The sequence below is a fragment of the Erpetoichthys calabaricus genome, chromosome 14 (genome assembly GCF_900747795.2).
Source record: "Erpetoichthys calabaricus chromosome 14, fErpCal1.3, whole genome shotgun sequence".
NCBI classification, from domain to species: Eukaryota; Metazoa; Chordata; class Cladistia; order Polypteriformes; family Polypteridae; genus Erpetoichthys; species Erpetoichthys calabaricus.
The window spans coordinates 31,298,477-31,318,108 of NC_041407.2; the positions used below are offsets into that span (position 1 = coordinate 31,298,477).

The 19,632-nt window shown below is 44.3% G+C and overlaps 1 protein-coding gene across 3 annotated transcripts in view; it reads left to right on the forward strand.

Annotated features, from left to right (window-relative positions):
- LOC114664886 (caskin-2-like) overlaps positions 1-19,632 on the forward strand; it is a 309,053-nt gene that overhangs the window by 138,246 nt on the left and 151,175 nt on the right. The gene's annotated exons all lie outside the window — the stretch shown is intronic.

Here is a 19,632-nt window from a genome sequence, read left to right on the forward strand (position 1 = left end):
TTGGAGGATTTCCAAATGTTCCTTTACAACAAGTGTTAGTGCTGTTTCAGTACTACAACTGGAGCAGGCCGGAATTTCACAAATAAATTGTGATATGTAAGGTGAGACTGAAGCTGATTAGCAAATTCTTTTTCAAATATTTTAGAGAGAGAGGGTAAATTTGAAATGGGTCTATAATTATTACGTGTATGTGGATCTAGTTCTGACTTTTTAAGTAACGATATGATAAGTGTAGGGCTACAACAACAAATCTTCCGTAGCGATAATCAGGTCAGGTTGGGGAGCATGCACTGGTACAGTGTTGCCAAACCCACCAAACAACGAAACAGCTGTGGATCCTGGTTGGCAACTCCCCAGGCAGACCACACGGTCTAGTCCCACCCTCTGTAAGTGAACATCTATCTGCTGCAGACATGTTACATGGGCATCTCCTTGGCCTGATCCATCCGCTCGGGCCCTCAACAGTGAGGATCCTGCGAGCCGGATCACGCCATATGGCCGTAATGCCGTGACTGATGCTCCCTCACAATGCAGGTAATGTGCCTCATTTAGGACTCTGCAAGCAACCACTCATTCAACACAAAGTCAAACTGAGGATTCTCCAAAGAAACACAGTACCGAAGGAGTCCAATCTTTGTCTCGGGTCACTGGATAGCGTCCATGACTCGCAACCATATAGCAAGACAGGAAGCACCAGGACTCTAGAGACTTGGACCTTCGTCCTTTTGCATAGATATCAGGAGCACCCACACACCCCTTTCCAGCGACCTCAGGACACCCCATGTTCTGCTATTCCATTTACTGACTTCATAGGGAAGAGTCACCAGAAATCATGAATGTCACTGCCAAGGTAAGTAAACCTCTCGACAAGGTCAACACTCTCTCTGCAGACAGACATGCTGCTGATGGCTGTGCCCAAAAGGTCGTTAAAGGCCTGGATCTTGGTTTTTATCCAGGATACTCGTAACTCCAAACACTAAAGACTCCTCGCTCAGTCTCTCGAGAGCCCCCAATCAGAGCCTTAGTTGACTCCGCAAAGATCACAGCATCGTTGGCAAAGTCAAGATCAATGAATCTTTCTTCAACAGATGCCCAACAGCCACTGGACCCCATGACCTTGCCCAACACCCAGTCCATGCAAGCATTGAACATAGTAGGAGCAAGAACACACCCCTGATGAACCCCAGAATCAACAACAACAACAACAACATTTATTTATATAGCACATTTTCATACAAAAAGTAGCTCAAAGTGCTTTACATAATGAAGAAAAGAAGAATAAAAGACAAATAAGAAATTAAAATAAGACAACATTAGTTAACATAGAAAGGAGTAAGGTCCGATGGCCAGGAGGGGACAGAAAAAACAAAAAAAAACTCCAGAAGGCTGGAGAAAAAAAATAAAATCTGTAGGGATTCCAGGCCACGAGACCCGCCCAGTCCCCTTTGGGCATTCTACCTAACATAATGAAATAGTCCTCTTTGTAGTTAGGGTTCTCACGGAGTCACTTGATGCTGATGGTTATACAGACTTCTGGCTTTTAATCCATCCATCATTGTTGGAACATCATGGTGCTTTGGGTAGATGGTGGTGGCACAAGCCACCACCAATAGGACAACCGGAAAAGAAAACAGAAGAGAGAGTAGGGGTTAGTACAAATTTTGAATGAATAGTTATTATAATGAATTGGATATACAGAGTGTCAGGATTAAATTACAGTGAAGTTATGAGAAGGCCATGTTAAAGTATGTGTTTTCAGTAGTTTTTTAAAGTGCTCCACTGTATTAGCCTGGCGAATTCCTACTGGCAGGCTATTCCAGATTTTAGGTGCATACCAGCAGAAGGCCGCCTCACCACTTCTTTTAAGTTTTGCTCTTGGAATTCTAAGGAGACACTCAGTGAGGATCTGAGGTTGCGATTTGGAATATATAGGTGTCAGACATTCCGATATATAAGACGGGGCGAGATTATTAAAAGCTTTATAAACCATAAGCAGAATTTTAAAGTCAATTCTGAATGACACAGGTAACCAGTGTAGTGACATCAAAACTGGAGAAATGTGTTCGGATTTTCTTTTCCTGGTACGGATTCTAGCAGCTGCATTCTGCACTAACTGCAAACGATTGATGTCTTTTTTGGGTAGTCCTGAGAGGAGTGCATTACAGTAATCTAGCCGACTAAAGACAAACGCATGAACTAATTTCTCTGCATCTTTCGATGATATAAGAGGTCTAACTTTTGCTATGTTCCTTAGGTGAAAAAATGCTGTCCTAGTGATTTTATTAATATGCGATTTAAAATTCAGATTACAATCAACGGTTACCCCTAAGCTTTTTACCTCCGATTTGACTTTTAATCCTAATGCATCCAGTTTATTTCTAATAGCCTCATTGTATCCATTATTGCCAATCACTAAGATTTCGGTTTTTTTCTTTATTTAATTTTGAGAAAGTTACTATTCATCCATTCTGAGATACAGGTTAGACATTGTGTTAGTGAATCAAGAGATTTGGGGTCATCAGGTGCTATTGATAAATACAGCTGTGTGTCATCAGCATAGCTGTGGTAGCTCACGTTATGTCCCGAGATAATCTGACCTAATGGAAGCATGTAGATTGAGAAGAGCAGCGGACCCAGGATAGAGCCTTGTGGAACACCATATAGAATATCATGTGTCTTTGAGTTATAATTACCACAACTAACAAAGAATTTTTCTCCCTGCCAGGTAGGATTCAAACCAGTTTTAAGACACTGCCAGAGAGGCCCACCCATTGACTAAGGCGATTCTTAAGAATATTATGATCAATAGTGTCAAATGCGGCACTCAAATCTAAGAGGATGAGAACAGATAAATGGCCTCTGTCTGCATTTACCCGCAAGTCATTTACTAACTTTAACGAGTGCAGTTTCTGTGCTGTGATTTGTTCTAAAACCTGACTGAAATTTATCAAGAATAGCATGTTTATTGAGGTGCTCATTTAACTGCATAATGACTGCCTTCTCTAGAATTTTACTTAAGAAAGGCAGGTTAGAGATGGGTCTATAATTTTCAAGAGAAGAGGGGGTCGAGATTATTTTTCTTAAGTAGGGGTTTAACTACCGCAGTCTTAAGACAGTCTGGGAAGACCCCCGTATCTAATGACGAATTTACTATGTCAAGAACATTATCAATAAGCACACCCGATACTTCTTTGAAAAAATTGTTGGTATTGGGTCAAGGGCACAGGTGGATGGTTTCATTTGAGAAATTATTTTATGTAAATCAGGTAAATCTATCCTAGTGAAAGACTCTAATTTATTTATTATGGAGTACTGGGGTTTTGGGGGATCCTTAGTGTTGGGGAGATATACTATGTTATTTCTAATATCATTAATTTTTTGATTGAAAAATACAGCGATAGCCTCACAGGTTTTACTGGAAGTACTTAGAAGGCATTCCTTTGAGTTACCTGGGTTAACAGATGATCAATTGTCGAAAATAACACTCTGGGATTACTAGCATTGTTATTATAATCTTAGAGAAATAGCAGCGCCTCTCAAGACGGACTGTGTTATTGTATTCTGTTATTTAACTTTTAATATCTCATAGTCAATAGTTAGTTTAGTCTTCCTCCATTTACGCTCAGCTCTACGGCATGTTCTCTTTAAATCAGACACTCTTTGGGTCTTCCAAGGTATAACAATGCTAGAAGATTTTTTAACTGTCTTTTCAGGTGCAACTATGTCAACAGCAGCTCTCACTTTAGTATTAAATCTTTCCACCTTACTATTTACATTCTCCTCGCTATTATAGTTGGCACTATAAACGGACTGATTGGTTAGAATGTTTGTAAGTTTTAAAGTTGCTGATGAGTCAAAGAAGCGTTTTTTAACAATATGCTTCTCATGAGTGTTTTCTATCATTATTTCTATATTAAAAAGTAGAAGAAAATGGTCTGAAAGACCCGTATCAATGACCTGCTTTATATCAACTTTTAGTCCTTTAGTAATTACTAAGTCTAACGTATGACCTGCTTTATGTGTAGGCTGATTAACGAGCTGTCTCAAATCAAAAGAGTCCAGGAGGTTCATAAATTCTTTTACTTTTTGGTCACATTGATTATCTACATGAAAATTAAAGTCGCCGACTATTAAGAGTGCGTCATAGTTCGTAATTAAGATTGACATCAAGTCAGAGAATTCCTCAAAGAAAGACGCGTTGAATTTAGGAGGTCTATACACGGATAATACTAGAACGTGAGAATCTCCCTGAATAACAATGGCGAGATACTCAAAAGACTTGAACTTACCAAAACTGATATTTTTACATTTTAACCTGCTAGAGTAAATGTTTGCTAGCCCTCCACCTCTCTTTCCTTGGCGATCAGCACGAGTAAAACTGTAATCCGGAGGCGCAGATTCGATTAAAACAGCTGCGCCATCTGAGCTAAGCCACGTTTCACTTAGTGCAATAAAATCTATTTTTTTTTTCACTAATAATGTCGTTGATAAAAAACGTCTTGTTAGTTAAAGCTCTAATATTTAATAGTGCCATATTCAATGTTTCGGAGGAGCAGAGATGAATACTATGTGCGTTATTGATATAGGGAACAGGAATTAAGTTATTTTTATTAGCGCCGCTCTGCGTGTATTTTTTATTTAATCTATGATCTGTTTTTACAGTTTTAATACATTGTTCATCTAAAGTAGTAACTTTAATTAAATTATTGGCGTTTATGCCGTATTGCCTAGATTTTCTATGTGCATTAAGATTGGTTATTACAGTATTTATGTTGCGCACTTTTATGGAAGATTTTTTTAAACAATTATCATGACCAAACACAGGAGTGGCATTTCGGAAGGGGTTAAAAGCAGAGATAGATAGTCAAGATAAACGAATTACCTTCGCTATGTTTTCGGAGAGGACCCGGGCGCCGAAGCTGTTCGGATGCAGGCCATCTCGCTTGAAGAAATCAACTGAGAAAAATGCAGATCTGCCTCCACTCTGCACAGCACTCACAGTATCAGTGTACAGGCTAGCCGATCCCGCGAAGTCTAAGGTTGTCCACAGGGTAGCTCGATCAACTGAGTCAAACACTTTAAGAAAATTGACACAGGCTGCAAAGAAACTCTTGCCAATATTCGCGTTTGCGCTCCATAAGAACCCTCAGTGCCAGGATGCGGTCAAACGGAGACTTTTTTGGCGTAAAACCAGACTGCCCTGGTCACTGGTAGGTGAGCAAGTAATCATGAATTCTATTGTGGGTGACCCAAGCAAGTACCTTACCGGGCACCGAGAGCGGTGTTAATCCCATGTAGTTGCCGCAATCCAGGTGATCACTCTTTCCTTTTCAGATAGGCACGACAAGTCCTTTTTTCCAGTCAGTTGGGATGATGCCAGTCTTCCAAATGGAAGCAAAGATTGCCAGGAGGACAGCCTTACCACCAGCCTGGAGAAGTTCACCCCGTATACCACAGATCTCTGCAGCCTTCCCTACCCTTAGCTGGTTCACCTGTGCAATCTCTGCAAGATTGGGTGGTTCACAGCTATTTGGAGGATGAGCTTCAAGAATCGTGGACCGAGAGATATCCAACATCCTAGCCAGAGGGTCAGCTTTAAACAGCTGCTCAAAGTAGCCAGCTCAGCGGGTCACAACTGCAGTGTCTTCTGTAGGACTGTTCCAGCAGCCACCCTGACTGCGACTCTGCAAGGAACAGATTCAAATGTGTGTAATGCTTCGATTACTCTGTAAGCAGGACATGGGTCACTAGACCACAGATGGTGTGTCACTTGCTCACAGATTCCTCTAACAAACATCTCCTTGTCTGCCCTCAGAGTACTCACAGCCGTCCTTCTCAGTTTCCGGTATAGACCAGAGTTGCCATCAAGCCATGCACTGCCATTCCACTCGATAATATGCAGAGTGCATTGCGAGATGAAACAGCTCCTTCTGGGAATAGAGTACACCCCCAAAATTCACGGTGTTTACATTCCTAGAGCACCCGCGAATTGTGAAAAACCACGACTTTTGGATGTGGTTAAAAAAAATGCCTTTTAAATGCCTATTTTTATAGTTTCAACCCTAAATACAGTATGCCCCAAAGCACTTTAATTTCGTTGAAAACTGTTTAATACATTAATACATTACCTAAAAAATTACCTTAATACATTACCTAAAAACAGAATGTAAAGGTAAACCCATCTACTGTACAGTACAGTACTGTACTGCTATGTCTCCCGTGGTGCTAGAATGTAAAATACCGATGTTACCGCTGTACATACTGTAATTCATGCAAGCGCGTTTTCTTTGGTATGCGCTGTCATTTTCTTTGTTATAAGTAGAGTAAATACATAATAATTTAATTTAATTAAAATACAGTAAAATGTACAGGTACTCACCAATGATGAATGATATTGATAATGATCAATAGCTGTACAGTACGATGCACAGGATTTAAAACTTCAGGCACTTCAAGAGGAGTCGTATCTTTGTACGGGTCTTCTTCTGATGGGGTTTCGTGCTGGCTTTTCTTTATAGGTTTCAGGAACATTGTGATAGGAAGTTGCTACATTGTCTCCTGTAGCGAACTGCTGGTACAATTTCCGTGCTTTCTCACGGATGATGTTACCGTCCAAGGGGATGTTTCTTCCTGCAGTCGGTGACTCGACAGTGCCAAGGCAGATTCCATCCTGACGATATTTTTATTCCTTACGGTCGTTACCTTTTTGGCACTATCACAGAAACTTACAGATACAGTACTCCAGATCGCTGCTTCGTTCTTCTTTATGTAGTATGCGGTGCTTTCATTAATGCCATAGTGGCGTGCTAAGATAAAAGCCAAGCGTTTAGCGAGAAAGTGGCGCTACAAACCTTCAGTGCTTTCTGTGATCCTGGGAAATGTGAACTCACTACCAAATAAAATCGACGTACTGGCTGCGCTGGTGAAAAATGTCAGGACCTACAGAGAATGCAGTTTGTTGTGTTTTTGTGAAACGTGGCTAACAACTAACATCCCAGATGCTAACGTGGAGTTACCCGGGTTTAGCACAGTTAGAGCGGACAGAGATGCAAGTACCTGTGGAAAGCAGAAAGGAGGTGGACTTGCACTCTATGTCAATAAAAGATGGTGCAACTCTGGACATGTTAACTTTAAAATCGCCAGTTGCTGCAGGGACATCGAACTATTGGCCGTAAGTCTGCGTCCCTATTACTTGCCCAGAGAGTCTGGACACGTCATTGTTTTTATTGTTTACGTCCCTCCTCGGCCGGATGTGGAGATAGCGGGTGACATCATCCATTCCGCAGTTGCTAAACTACAAACGCAGCACCCTGAGGCACTTGTGCTTATCGCTAGAGACTTCAACCATATAATGCTGAACAAAACATTACCTGCCTTCTCCCAGTATGTGGATTGTAACACCCGGGGAAATAGGACTATTGATCTACTGTATGCAAACGTTTAAGACGCATACAGCGCCACCCCACTGCCTGCACTTGGGAAAGCAGATCATAACCTGGTTCTGCTTCAGCCTCACTACAAACCAAGAGTGAGGGAGCTACCTACAACCACACGCTCATTCAGGAAGTGGACCCCTGAGGCAGAGCAGGCTCTGAGAGGCTGCTTTGGAACTACGGACTGGGATATCTTCCAGGGGTCACATAGTGAGAACACTGAGGAGGTTGTTGACTGCACTACTGACTACATCAACTTCTGTATGGACATTGTAGTTCCAGTAAGAACAATACGCTGCTATGCTAACAACAAGCCATGGATTACAAGTGACATCAAGGACCTTTTGAATCAGAAGAAAAGGGCTTTTAAAGGTGGTGATCAGCATGAGCTTAAGCGTGTACAGAAGGAACTCCGAGTCCAGCTCAGGGCGGCGAAGGAGCAGTACAGGAGAAAGCTGGAACAGAAGTTGCAGAGTAAAAGCATGAAGGAAGTGTGGGATGGGATGAAGATCATCACTGGCTGCAGCTCGAAGCAGGGTGCCACCATCGAGAGAGATGTGGAGAGAGCAAACCAAATGAACAACACTTTTAACAGGCTTGACCGCCCTAACCCATTCTCAACTCGGAGTAGTGCACCCTCCACCCATCCTTCTGCTGATACCAGCATAGGAGAGAGTTTACCCCAACCCACAATTACAGCAGCCCAGGTCAGCAGAGAGCTGAGGAGACTTTGTGCCAGCAAAGCAGCGGGTCCAGATGGAGTATCGCCTTGACTGCTGAAGGCCTGTGCATTGGAGCTGGGGAGTCCTCTACAGTGCATCTTCAACCTAAGCCTGGAACAGGGGAGAGTCCCGAGGCTTTGGAAAACATCTTGCATCACCCCAGTCCCAATGGTATCACATCCTAGTGAGCTGAATGACTTCCGGCCTGCTGCTCTGACGTCGCATGTGATGAAGACCATGGAGCGGCTGCTGCTTCACCACCTGAGGCCACAGGTCCGTCATGCCCTCGACCCTCTGCAGTTCGCATACCCGGAGAAGGTGGGAACGTTGACATTATTCAAAGTTGTCTGTCTGTATACCTGCATTGTTATCACTCTTTAATTTTTTCTTTATTAGTATGCTGCTGCTGGAGTATATTAATCCCAAGGGGAAATTCACAAAGTATCTATTCTATCTATCTATCTATCTATCTATCTATCTATCTATCTATCTATCTATCTATCTATCTATCTATCTATCTATCTATCTATCTATCTATCTATCTATCTATGCATGCATGCATGCATGCATGCATGCATGCATGCATAACTGTTTAGTTCCCAGAGCAAATCCAGTAGTTCAACCTTATCCTGGAGTCTGTTAAACTTCTTCTGGCGCTTAGGCTCAGTTCCAGAAGCCTTAGAAGGTGCAGAGCGATTTGATGACATAGATTTGCGTTTAAAAATAACAAAATGGAAAACACAAGGACACTCAGTTGGAGACGCGTCACAAAGCATCAGTCAGTCATCAGCAAGGAGAAATGAATAACACTCTCGGATTGGCTACTTTCACTATCCCAAACCGCTGTGGTAAACCCACTCACCAGGATACGCGTCACATGACAGCAGTCAGTCATCAGCAAGGAGGAAATGACTAACGCTCTCGGATTGGCTACTTTCACCATCCCAAATCCCTCAGCGGTTGCTTCCTGTTCGCTCTACAGCACAGTATTGCCACGAAAAAGCCATAAAAAATTGCAGAGGATATTTGCGCTTTCCACTAACAATTAATAGTTAGGTTCTAAGAAAAAATCTGTGAATGAGTCAGCGAACCCTGAACTGCAACTTCGCGGGGGTCTATTGTACTGTTAACACCAACACAACCCTCAGCAACCTTCAGGGTCTTGTCACTGAAGGTCTTCCACATGACATTAGGATCAACAATTACACCCAAGTCTGTAGGTTCCTCACACAATTTCCATGCAAATTCATTAGAAACAGCTTGATCTTGGAGTCTTGCCAGGTCCAGCCTCATTTTGCTAGTAAGTGGTAGCCTATGGGTCCTAAGCTGGATCTTCAGAGTAGCCACAAGAAGTCTGTGGTCAGAATTTACAAACTATGCATGTCTGTAGACCCTGTAGTTTTATAACAGCCTCTACCGTCTGCCCACAAGAATGTGATCAGTCTCCTTCACTGCAACACCAGTATTGGAGTACCAAGTTCAACAATCCAGCGTTTCCCAGCCCCTGACCTTTTGCAAAGTCAGGGAACATGGAGCCATTTTCACCACGATCACCAGACCCATGGGGACCAACACAATCGTCATAGCCAGCTGTGTCAGAGCCAGTGGTTGCATTGAAGTTACCCATGTCCAGAGGAGTGTCACCTTGTGGGCACCCATCCACTACAGAGTGAAGTTGCGAATAAAATGTCTCATTCACTGCAGTCGAAGCATACACTGAGACAACAGACAAGGCACCCAACGAATGCCTTAATCCAAGTCTCATAATATGCTGGTTGAAAGGAGTGACATCGGACACCATTGGAAGAAGCAGATCCACCACAGCAACAGTTACTCCCTGAGTTTGACAGCCATCAGAGCAACCAGACCAGTAAAAGGTGTTCAACCTACAGTTATCTGGACAGTCCTTGTTCTTCTCACTTCAGACAGTGCTGCCACTGAGATGAGGAGTTTATGAAGCTCCTCTGACAGCAGAGGAAGATGATCATCATGCCGGAGAGGCAAGAGGTTTCATGCACCTACCCGGATGGGCCACCTCAAATTGGGATTTGAATGCTGCTGTTCAGCGGGCGACGCCTCAGCACCACACAAATTCGAATCCCCAACAGTCCTGACCCCAATTGGCTCTTCGACGGTTTTGATTCTTCCGGGAATGGGGCTCCTGAGGGCTTTCCCCTCATCCCCTTCAAAATCCAACCAGCCTTCCTGTGGGCAGCTGTAGTAGAGCTACTCCCATGGAGAGCAGAAAGGAGTCCTGTCTTTCGTCTCAGAGCTGCGTGAAGTTTTTTTATGATGGCTGGAGTACCACTACTTCATTCAGTTGTGAAGACAGTTGAAAATAGGTAGACAGTATGCAAGTGCCAGAAAAGACGGTGTGACCAAAGACTTCAAGAGCTTGGGAGCAATTTATTCTGAACCCAGAAAAGAAGGGGTTGTGAGCTGGAAAATGTGTAGGTCTGACCATGTATGGCTTGAGAGCACAACAGAGATGCACCAACATTGCCGTAAATTGAATGTTACGTCAGCGTTTTGTGATACAGATATGTGAACACAATGTAGGCCAGGCATAATGACATGACTTCTACTTTGAAATAAGGAATAATTTAGATAGATAGATAGATAGATACTTTATTAATCCCAATGGGAAATTTGAGTCATAGTCCAGCCCCTATAATGCAAATAAAACACTAGCATATGCAACAGAGCTTTATAATAGGCAAATAAAAAAATGTGTCATTAGCCACTAGCTAGTAAACATTCAGATTTTCACTTTTTTTTTTTTTTTTTTTTTGGATGCGGTCACTCTGCTAAATTATAGTGCTGCATTAAACACTTGTGTTCAGGTTGTGAAGAAGTGTATATCCTTGTCTAAGCAGAAAACTTATTTTTGTTTTAGTCTTGTGTGAAAATGAAATGAAAATCTCAGTGAGAGTGCAGCAGTGAATCCCACAGTACATCAACCGCGACTGAAATACCCGTCGCTCACTCTGAGTCAAAAGGCAGGAGCAGGGTGAAAAAGTGAAAGTTCCAGATTAGTTGGCTATCTGACTTCAACTGGCTGTTATACAATCTGGAGGAAGATGTGATAATGTGCTAGTGCTTCTTCAGCAAGCCTAATGAAGCCAATAAAACAGATTTTATGACAGAATCACAGCTTTAAAACATGAAAATCTAACAGCATGCTTCTGACAGCAAATGACATGTGGCAGGGTGTGACAGTGGGTTGGCTGTAAGCAAATATGCCAAAGAATCTGCGGTGGTAAAAGTCTTCCAGACACAAAGTAGACTAAAATAAAAAAGAAATTAAAATAACTGTATATTACATAGCAAATTATTGCTATGCTGCAAAAGGAAAATAATCTGGAAACTTCCGCAACATATGACAACTAATTTTAAACACTGCTTACAAAAGAAAAAACTATTAAAGTGATTATGGTGCAACAGATTCTTTTGTAGTGGAATATTGTGGTGGTCAGATATTTACATGATGCTTTGCCAGAAACTGAAGAAATGTAATAAATTACATGTTTCATTTTGAAGTATGTGTTTAGTGTAATTCTGAATATAAAAGCCGAATTGCAAGTTTAGTTAATTTACTGAAAACTGTTTTTAAGGAAATCTTGTATGTGTGTTTTCATTGCATAACCAGAGCCAGAAGTGCTTTATTTCTATTTATTGCTATTTATTTTCAATGTATCATTATATAATTGTTGTGTAAAAACCTATATTTAGTATCTATAAGTAGTTCATTTAAAAAAGCACATTTCTGAAAATTTTAAACAAATTTGTTTATTTGGTGACAAGTTCCAGTTCATTCACTTTGTGTTTAATTTCAAATTAATTTGTCTACAATCCAATTTATCGATTAACAAAATAATTGCTTGATCAATCGATTATCAAAACAATCGTTAGTTGCAGCTCTAGATAACCAACACTTTTAGTGCATAAGGAACTGCATCATTCTGTAATGAGCTATTGATAATGGTAAGAACCATCCATTGAGCATTTTCTAGTTTTGTTGGCACTGTGTCTAAGGAATAGGTAGTTGGTTTCATTTTAGAAGTGAACGTAATACTCCCTGTTCTGTTACAAGATTCAAATTTCTAAAGTGGCATATGTAAGGTGAGACAGGGTCTACTGTGCTAGTATTAGGTTTGCAATGTAGTGCTAAAATCTGGGATCTTTTCGATTTTTCTCATTAAAGAAGTTCATACAGTCTGTACTTTTAATGTCTGTTTATATTTTATAGTGTGGTTCTGAATTTCCATTTGTTTTATTAGCCACTATTCTAAACAGTACACAAGGATTATTGTTTTTGCTATCTATTATTTTATAATAGTAGTTTGAGCTGCCCCTCCTTTAACCGTCACCTTATCGTGGTGGAGGGGTTTGCGTGTCCCAATGATCCTAGGAGCTCTGTTGTCCGGGGCTTTATGCCCCTGGTAGGGCCACCCAAGGCAAACTGGTCCTAGGTGAGGGATGAGACAAAGAGCGGTTAAACAAACCTCCTATGACGAAAAACAATTTTGGACGGCGTTTTCCCTTGCCCGGACGCGGGTCACCGGGGCCCCACTCTGGAGCCAGGCCTGGAGGTGGGGCTCGATGGCTAGCGCCTGGTGGCCGGGCCTGCACCCATAGGGCTCGGCCGGGCACAGCCCGAAGAGGCAAAGTGGGTCCCCCTTCCCATGGGCTCACCACCTATGGGAGGGGCCAAGGAGGTCGGGTGCAGTGTGAGTTGGGTGGTGGCCGAAGGCGGGGACCTTGGCGGTCCGATCCTCGGCTACAGAAACTGGCTCTTGGGACGTGGAATGTCACCTCTCTGAAGGGGAAGGAGCCTGAGCTAGTGCGCGAAGTTGAGAGGTTCCGGCTAGATATAGTCGGACTCACCTCGACGCACAGCTTGGACTCTGGAACCAATCTCCTTGAGAGGGGCTGGACTCTCTACCACTCTGGAGTTGCCCCCGGTGAGAGGCGCCGAGCAGGTGTGGGTATACTTATTGCCCCCCAACTTGGAGCCTGTACATTGGGGTTTACCCCGGTGGACGAGAGGGTAGCCTCCCTTCGCCTTCGGGTGGGGGGACGGGTCCTAACTGTTGTTTGTGCGTATGCACCGAACAGCAGTTCAGAGTACCCACCCTTTTTGGAGTCCCTGGAGGGGGTGCTAGAGGGCATACCTTCTGGGGACTCCCTCGTTCTGCTGGGAGACTTCAATGCTCACGTGGGCAATGACAGTGAGACCTGGAAGGGCGTGATTGGGAGGAATGGCCCCCCTGATCTGAACCCGAGCGGTGTTTTGTTATTGGACTTCTGGGCTCGTCACGGATTGTCCATAACGAACACCATGTTCAAGCATAGGGGTGTTCATATGTGCACTTGGCACCAGGACACCCTAGGCCTCAGTTCGATGATCGACTTTGTGGTCGTGTCGTCGGACTTGTGGCCCCATGTCTTGGACACTCGGGTGAAGAGAGGGGCGGAGCTGTCAACTGATCACCACCTGGTGGTGAGTTGGCTTCGATGGTGGGGGAGGATGCCGGTCAGGCGTGGTAGGCCCAAACGTGTTGTGAGGGTCTGCTGGGAACGTCTGGCAGAGCCCCCTGTCAGAAGTAGCTTCAACTCCCACCTCCGGCAGAACTTCAACCACATCCCGAGGGAGGTGGGGGACATTGAGTCCGAATGGGCCATGTTCCATGCCTCTATTGTTGAGGCAGCTGACCGGAGCTGTGGCCGTAAGGTGGTCGGTGCCTGTCGTGGCGGCAATCCCCGAACCCGCTGGTGGACACCGGCGGTGAAGGATGCCGTCAAGCTGAAGAAGGAGTCCTACAGGACCCTTTTGTCCTGTGGGACCCCGGAGGCAGCTGATAGGTACCGGCAGGCCAAGCGGAATGCGGCTTTGGTGGTTGCTGAGGCAAAAACTCGGGCGTGGGAGGAGTTTGGGGAGGCCATGGAGAATGACTTTCGGACGGCTTCGAGGAGATTCTGGTCCACCATCCGGCGTCTCAGGAAGGGGAAGCAGTGCAGTGTCAACACTGTATATGGTGGGGATGGTGCGCTGCTGACCTCGACTCGGGACGTTGTGGGTCGGTGGGGGGAATACTTCGAAGACCTCCTCAATCCCATTAACATGCCTTCCAATGAGGAAGCAGAGCCTGGGGACTCAGAGGTGGGCTCCCCCATCTCTGGGACTGAGGTCACCGAGGTGGTCAAAAAACTCCTTGGTGGCAGGGCCCCGGGGGTGGATGAGATACGCCCGGAGTTCCTCAAGGCTCTGGATGTTGTAGGACTGTCTTGGCTGACACGCCTCTACAACATCGCATGGACATCAGGGACAGTGCCTCTGGATTGGCAGACCGGGGTGGTGGTCCCCCTCTTTAAGAAGGGGGATCGGAGGGTGTGTTCCAACTACAGAGGGATCACACTCCTCAGCCTCCCTGGAAAAGTCTATTCAGGGGTCCTGGAGAGGAGGGTCCGTCGGATAGTCGAGCCTCGGATTCAGGAGGAACAGTGTGGTTTTCGTCCTGGTCGCGGAACAGTGGACCAGCTCTATACCCTTAGCAGGGTCCTGGAGGGTGCATGGGAGTTTGCCCAACCAGTCTACATGTGTTTTGTGGACTTAGAAAAGGCATTCGACCGTGTCCCTCGGGGAATCCTGTGGGGGGTACTCCGAGAGTATGGGGTACCGGCCCCCCTGATAAGGGCTGTTCAGTCCCTGTACGATCTGTGCCAGAGCTTGGTCCGCATTGCCGGCAGTAAGTCGAACCCGTTTCCAGTGAGAGTTGGACTCCGCCAGGGCTGCCCTTTGTCACCGATTCTGTTCATAACTTTTATGGACAGAATTTCTAGGCGCAGCCAGGGTGTTGAGGGGGTCCGGTTTGGTGGGCTCAGGATTGGGTCACTGCTTTTTGCAGATGATGTTGTCCTGTTTGCTTCATCAGGCCGTGATCTTCAGCTCTCTCTGGATCGGTTCACAGCCGAGTGTGAAGCGGCTGGGATGAGAATCAGCACCTCCAAATCCGAGACCATGGTCCTCAGCCGGAAAAGGGTGGAGTGCCCTCTCAGGGTTGGGAGCGAGATCCTGCCCCAAGTGGAGGAGTTCAAGTATCTCGGGGTCGTGTTCACGAGTGAGGGAAGAATGGAGCGTGAGATCGACAGGCGGATCGGTGCGGCATCCGCAGTAATGCGGGCATTGCATCGGTCTGTTGTGGTGAAAAAGGAGCTGAGCCGCAAGGTGAAGCTCTCAATTTACCAGTCGATCTGTGTTCCTACCCTCACCTATGGTCATGAGCTATGGGTAGTGACCGAAAGAACGAGATCGCGAATACAAGCGGCTGAAATGAGTTTCCTCCGCAGGGTGTCTGGGCTTTCCCTTAAAGATAGGGTGAGAAGCTCAGTCATCCGGGAGGAGCTCAGAGTAGAGCCGCTGCTCCTCCGCATCGAGAGGAGTCAGATGAGGTGGCTCGGGCATCTGATCAGGATGCCTCCTGGACGCCTCCCTGGTGAGGTGTTCCGGGCACGTCCAACCGGGAGGAGGCCCTGGGGAAGACCCAGGACACGCTGGAGGGACTATGTCTCTCGACTGGCCTGGGAACGCCTTGGGATTCTCCCGGAAGAGCTAGAAGAAGTGGCCGGGGAGAGGGAAGTCTGGGCATCTCTGCTCAAGCTGCTGCCCCCGCGACCCGACCTCGGATAAGTGGGAGACAATGGATGGATGGATGGAGTTTGAGCTGGCATTAAAAATAACTTTTTAAAAAAATTTTAACACTCTATTCATGCAGTTCAAAAGACCTTGCTGTCCATCTATTTGACACTCGAACGTTAAGAGCTTGATTGCTCTCATTAAGGCAGAGTGAGTTTCTATGTGCTTTAATCAGTTGTATTTTAAGGGGAGCTACTGAATCCAGAGCCTCTCTGAATGTCACAGTTTAATTTGATGTTAGCTGATCTAAATGTTTTTCTATTAATACCTTTGACTTACTCAAAATATCTACAAATTCTGAAGCAGAGTTCTAATCTAGATAGTGCACTGTCTTTGTTTTCATATTTGAATGTATCAGTAAGGGCAGAACCGCTTTGGCAGATCCTGTAAATCTCCTTCCAGTGGCAAACAGGATAGGATGGGGCAACAAAGTCCGAGCCAACAACATCTAAATTTGCAAACACAGCTAATATTACATGGGCGGGTGTGAAATCCTAACCCCGCCTGTGTATGTTCACACCCATCTGAACTCTGCACCCCACCCTCCCTGAGAAGTATGACAGTTTGTCCACGTTTAAGAATTGTACATGTAATTTTCAGAAGCACAAGAGTAGTTTTCAGAAGAGCAAGTACAGTACACATGTGAAATTTAAATTTGTGTTAAATTTTTAAGTGTTCTTTTTGACAGCGATCTTACTCCATAGGTCATCTCTTTGACCAGTATCTCTATATTTATGAAGGACTGTTGTCGTACATGGCTGGGGGTCAGACCCGGCCGGGACACCTGGAGGGACCGAGAGGTGGCATATTTGTCCTCCGGGCCACGAGGGGGCAACCGCCCTGGAGCAGAAGAGGGCCACGGAAGGGGAGCAGGGAGGCTCAAGTCTGTGGAGGCGCGTATCCACCGCCAGAGTGCACCCCAAGCCTCATGGAGCCCGGGACTTATTTACTTCTGCCACACCCATGGAGGACGATCCTTCCAGGATCACCCGGAGTGCTTCCGGGTGCTCTCCTGACGCTTCCGCCACACCAGGACGTGACGTCAGGTAGAGCACCTGGAGCTCATCTGGGTGAGGATAAATGGGGCCACCTCCATCCTATCAGGGAGCTGGAGTCGGGAGCAGGGCGAAGCTCCTGGAGAGAGAGGACAGATGGCCCAGGGACAAGGAGAGAGAAGGCCCAGGAGAAGGGTGACTGGGGCTAGAGGCACTGTGTTGTTGTACGGGACTGTGAGTTGTGTTGTGGGAAGACAAATAAACAAGAGATTTGTATAAAGATGTGGTCTCCGACTGGTGGTGTCCGGGCAAATATCACACTGTTTATATCTGTTTGCAGATTCCTTAGCTAAGGAAAAGTGTCAGATTTACTAAGCCAGGTATATGTATATCTAATATGTCTGGGTACAACGAGACTTGGACGCTCCTGACACTCTTTGAGATTTAAGGTCTCAGAACTCGTTAAGTTGTTAGTCTGGCCAAAAACTAGTATTATGAATTTTCAGCTGATGACTCTTGTAGAGCCTAATAAATACATTGACTCTTCAACCATTGTGCAACATTCAACAACCGTGGGGGCTCTTCTAAGTCTATAGTCAGTTCTTGCATTGGCTGATGCCCCTGTTAGTGAGTTCATCATAAGGGACCAACAAACCTGTTCTCCTAGTGATCCAAAAGAAGATTTTCTGAAGAACTTCGTGGATTATCAATAGGCATAGAAAACAGTTTGCTGTAATTGATGCTGGTGGATATGGTTTAGAAACTTAGAAATATCAAGATTTCCGTAATCTTTCCCAAAGAAACGGTGAAGTATTTACTAAAAACTATGTTCTGCATGGCACAAGTAACACAATGTTTTGCTCTCATAATTTTCAGAAAATTTAGAATGCATTTTTGCTACTACTCTTGAGTAATTATATCAGGTTAGATTTTTGGCATTATATCTTGTCACACTTGGGTCATAGAATTGCACAGAAACACAGGAGATTGTAGAGACAGGAACTTTATTTAAACACTTCAAACAAACATGTCTCTTTCAGAAGTTAAAGTTAGTTCTCAATTAAAAGAATAGACACACATCATAGGGGTGCACAACAGGAGCGGGACCCCCAACAGGAGCAGAAGATGTCTGGGGGAGGAGAGAGAAGCAAAGCAATCAACCAAAAAGGACAGGTGCTGTTCAGGCTTTTAAGTATGCGAAGCGCAGCGCGAAAAGCATATCACGCGACAGAGCAGCCGCAAGTAAGGGAACAATGTGAAGGTAGTCTATCAGTGTTTTTAAGAGGGGTTTTTTGAGGAGCGTCTGTGTCTTCTAGGGGTGCGTTCAGCCCCCCTGCTCACAATATAAATATTTTGAGCAAGACGAGTTATGCCTTTATTTATCAGTAGCAGTTTCTCTCATAACCTTTTTCTTTTTGTTTATAAAATGGCAAGTACCATACTAAATTAATTTTATTATAATTCCTGTATGTGTTACATCACAATATATAATAATAATAATGCATTTTATTTATAGGGGCACATTAGCAGTAAATCTCAAAGTGCAGCATAAAAAGTTTAAACAAAGGCAAGGCAAGATAAAAACAGAGATAAAACAACAATAATTATAGCATTCTTGTTAATAAGCTTTCCTAAATAGAAAAGTCTTTGGCTGTTTTTTTAAAACGGCCCACAATCTTCTGTGTTCTCGGGCTCTCTGGTAGTAGGGCATTCCAGAGCCGTGGAGCAGCGGCTGCAAATTCTTGGTCTCCCATTGTATGAAGTTTGGTCACAGGGGGGCGAAGGTGGTAGGTATTTGTAAAACGGAGGTTTCTTGTAGTGGATTGTAATAACAGAAGTTCTTTTAGATATTGTGGAGCATTTCCATGGATACACTGGTGAGTAAACAGTTTGTATTCGATACGGAGATGGGTAGGGAGCCAGTGAAGTGATCGAAGGATTTGTGAAATGTGTTCATATTTCCGCGCCCTCATCAGGATTCTTGCAGCACTATTTTGAATTTTTTGTAGCTTTTGAAGGCTTCTGTTGGGTATCCCGATGAGGAGTGCATTACAATAGTCCAGTCTGGATGAGAAAAAGGCATGAACCAGCTTTTCAGCATCACAGAGGGAGAGGTAGGGACAGAGTTTGGCTATGTTTCGGAGATGAAGGAATGCAATTTTACAAAGGTGATGGATATGTACTGTATATCAAATGACAGATGGGAGTCTAACTTGACACCCAGATTTGTAACAGAAGGCTAATGGTACGGTCAGAAAAGGAAATACAATTTACAATTTACAGAGGAACGAATTTGATGGGGGTGCCAATTAAAAGAGCTTCAGTTTTGGTGCTGTTCAGCTTGAGGAAGTTCTTGGACATCCAGGCCTCAATCTCATCCAAGCAAGAGGAAAAAGTTGATGGAGGTGTAAGAGAAGTCGAATCCAGTCTCACATAGAGCTGCGTATCATCGGCATAGCAATGGAATGAAACAATATATATGCAGTGATCACATTTTACTGTGTCTTTCCTGTGTTTTAGTGGGCCTTTAATACAATAGTGTACTTTAGTGTGAACTCTGCTGTCAATGTGTGATTACTCTTCTCATGTAAAACATGGTAAAAATGATTTTTCGTTTGTTATTTACTTAATCTTTGTTTCTGTGTGGTATTAGGATTTATATTTCAGTAAGATAGTATTTTAATTAAATTATGCAGGACATGTCTAATTCTAAGTGGACATCATTTTTGTTACCTCTGCCTTTTATGATATGGTTGTGTTATGTCTGTATTTTAAAAAGTTTTCTT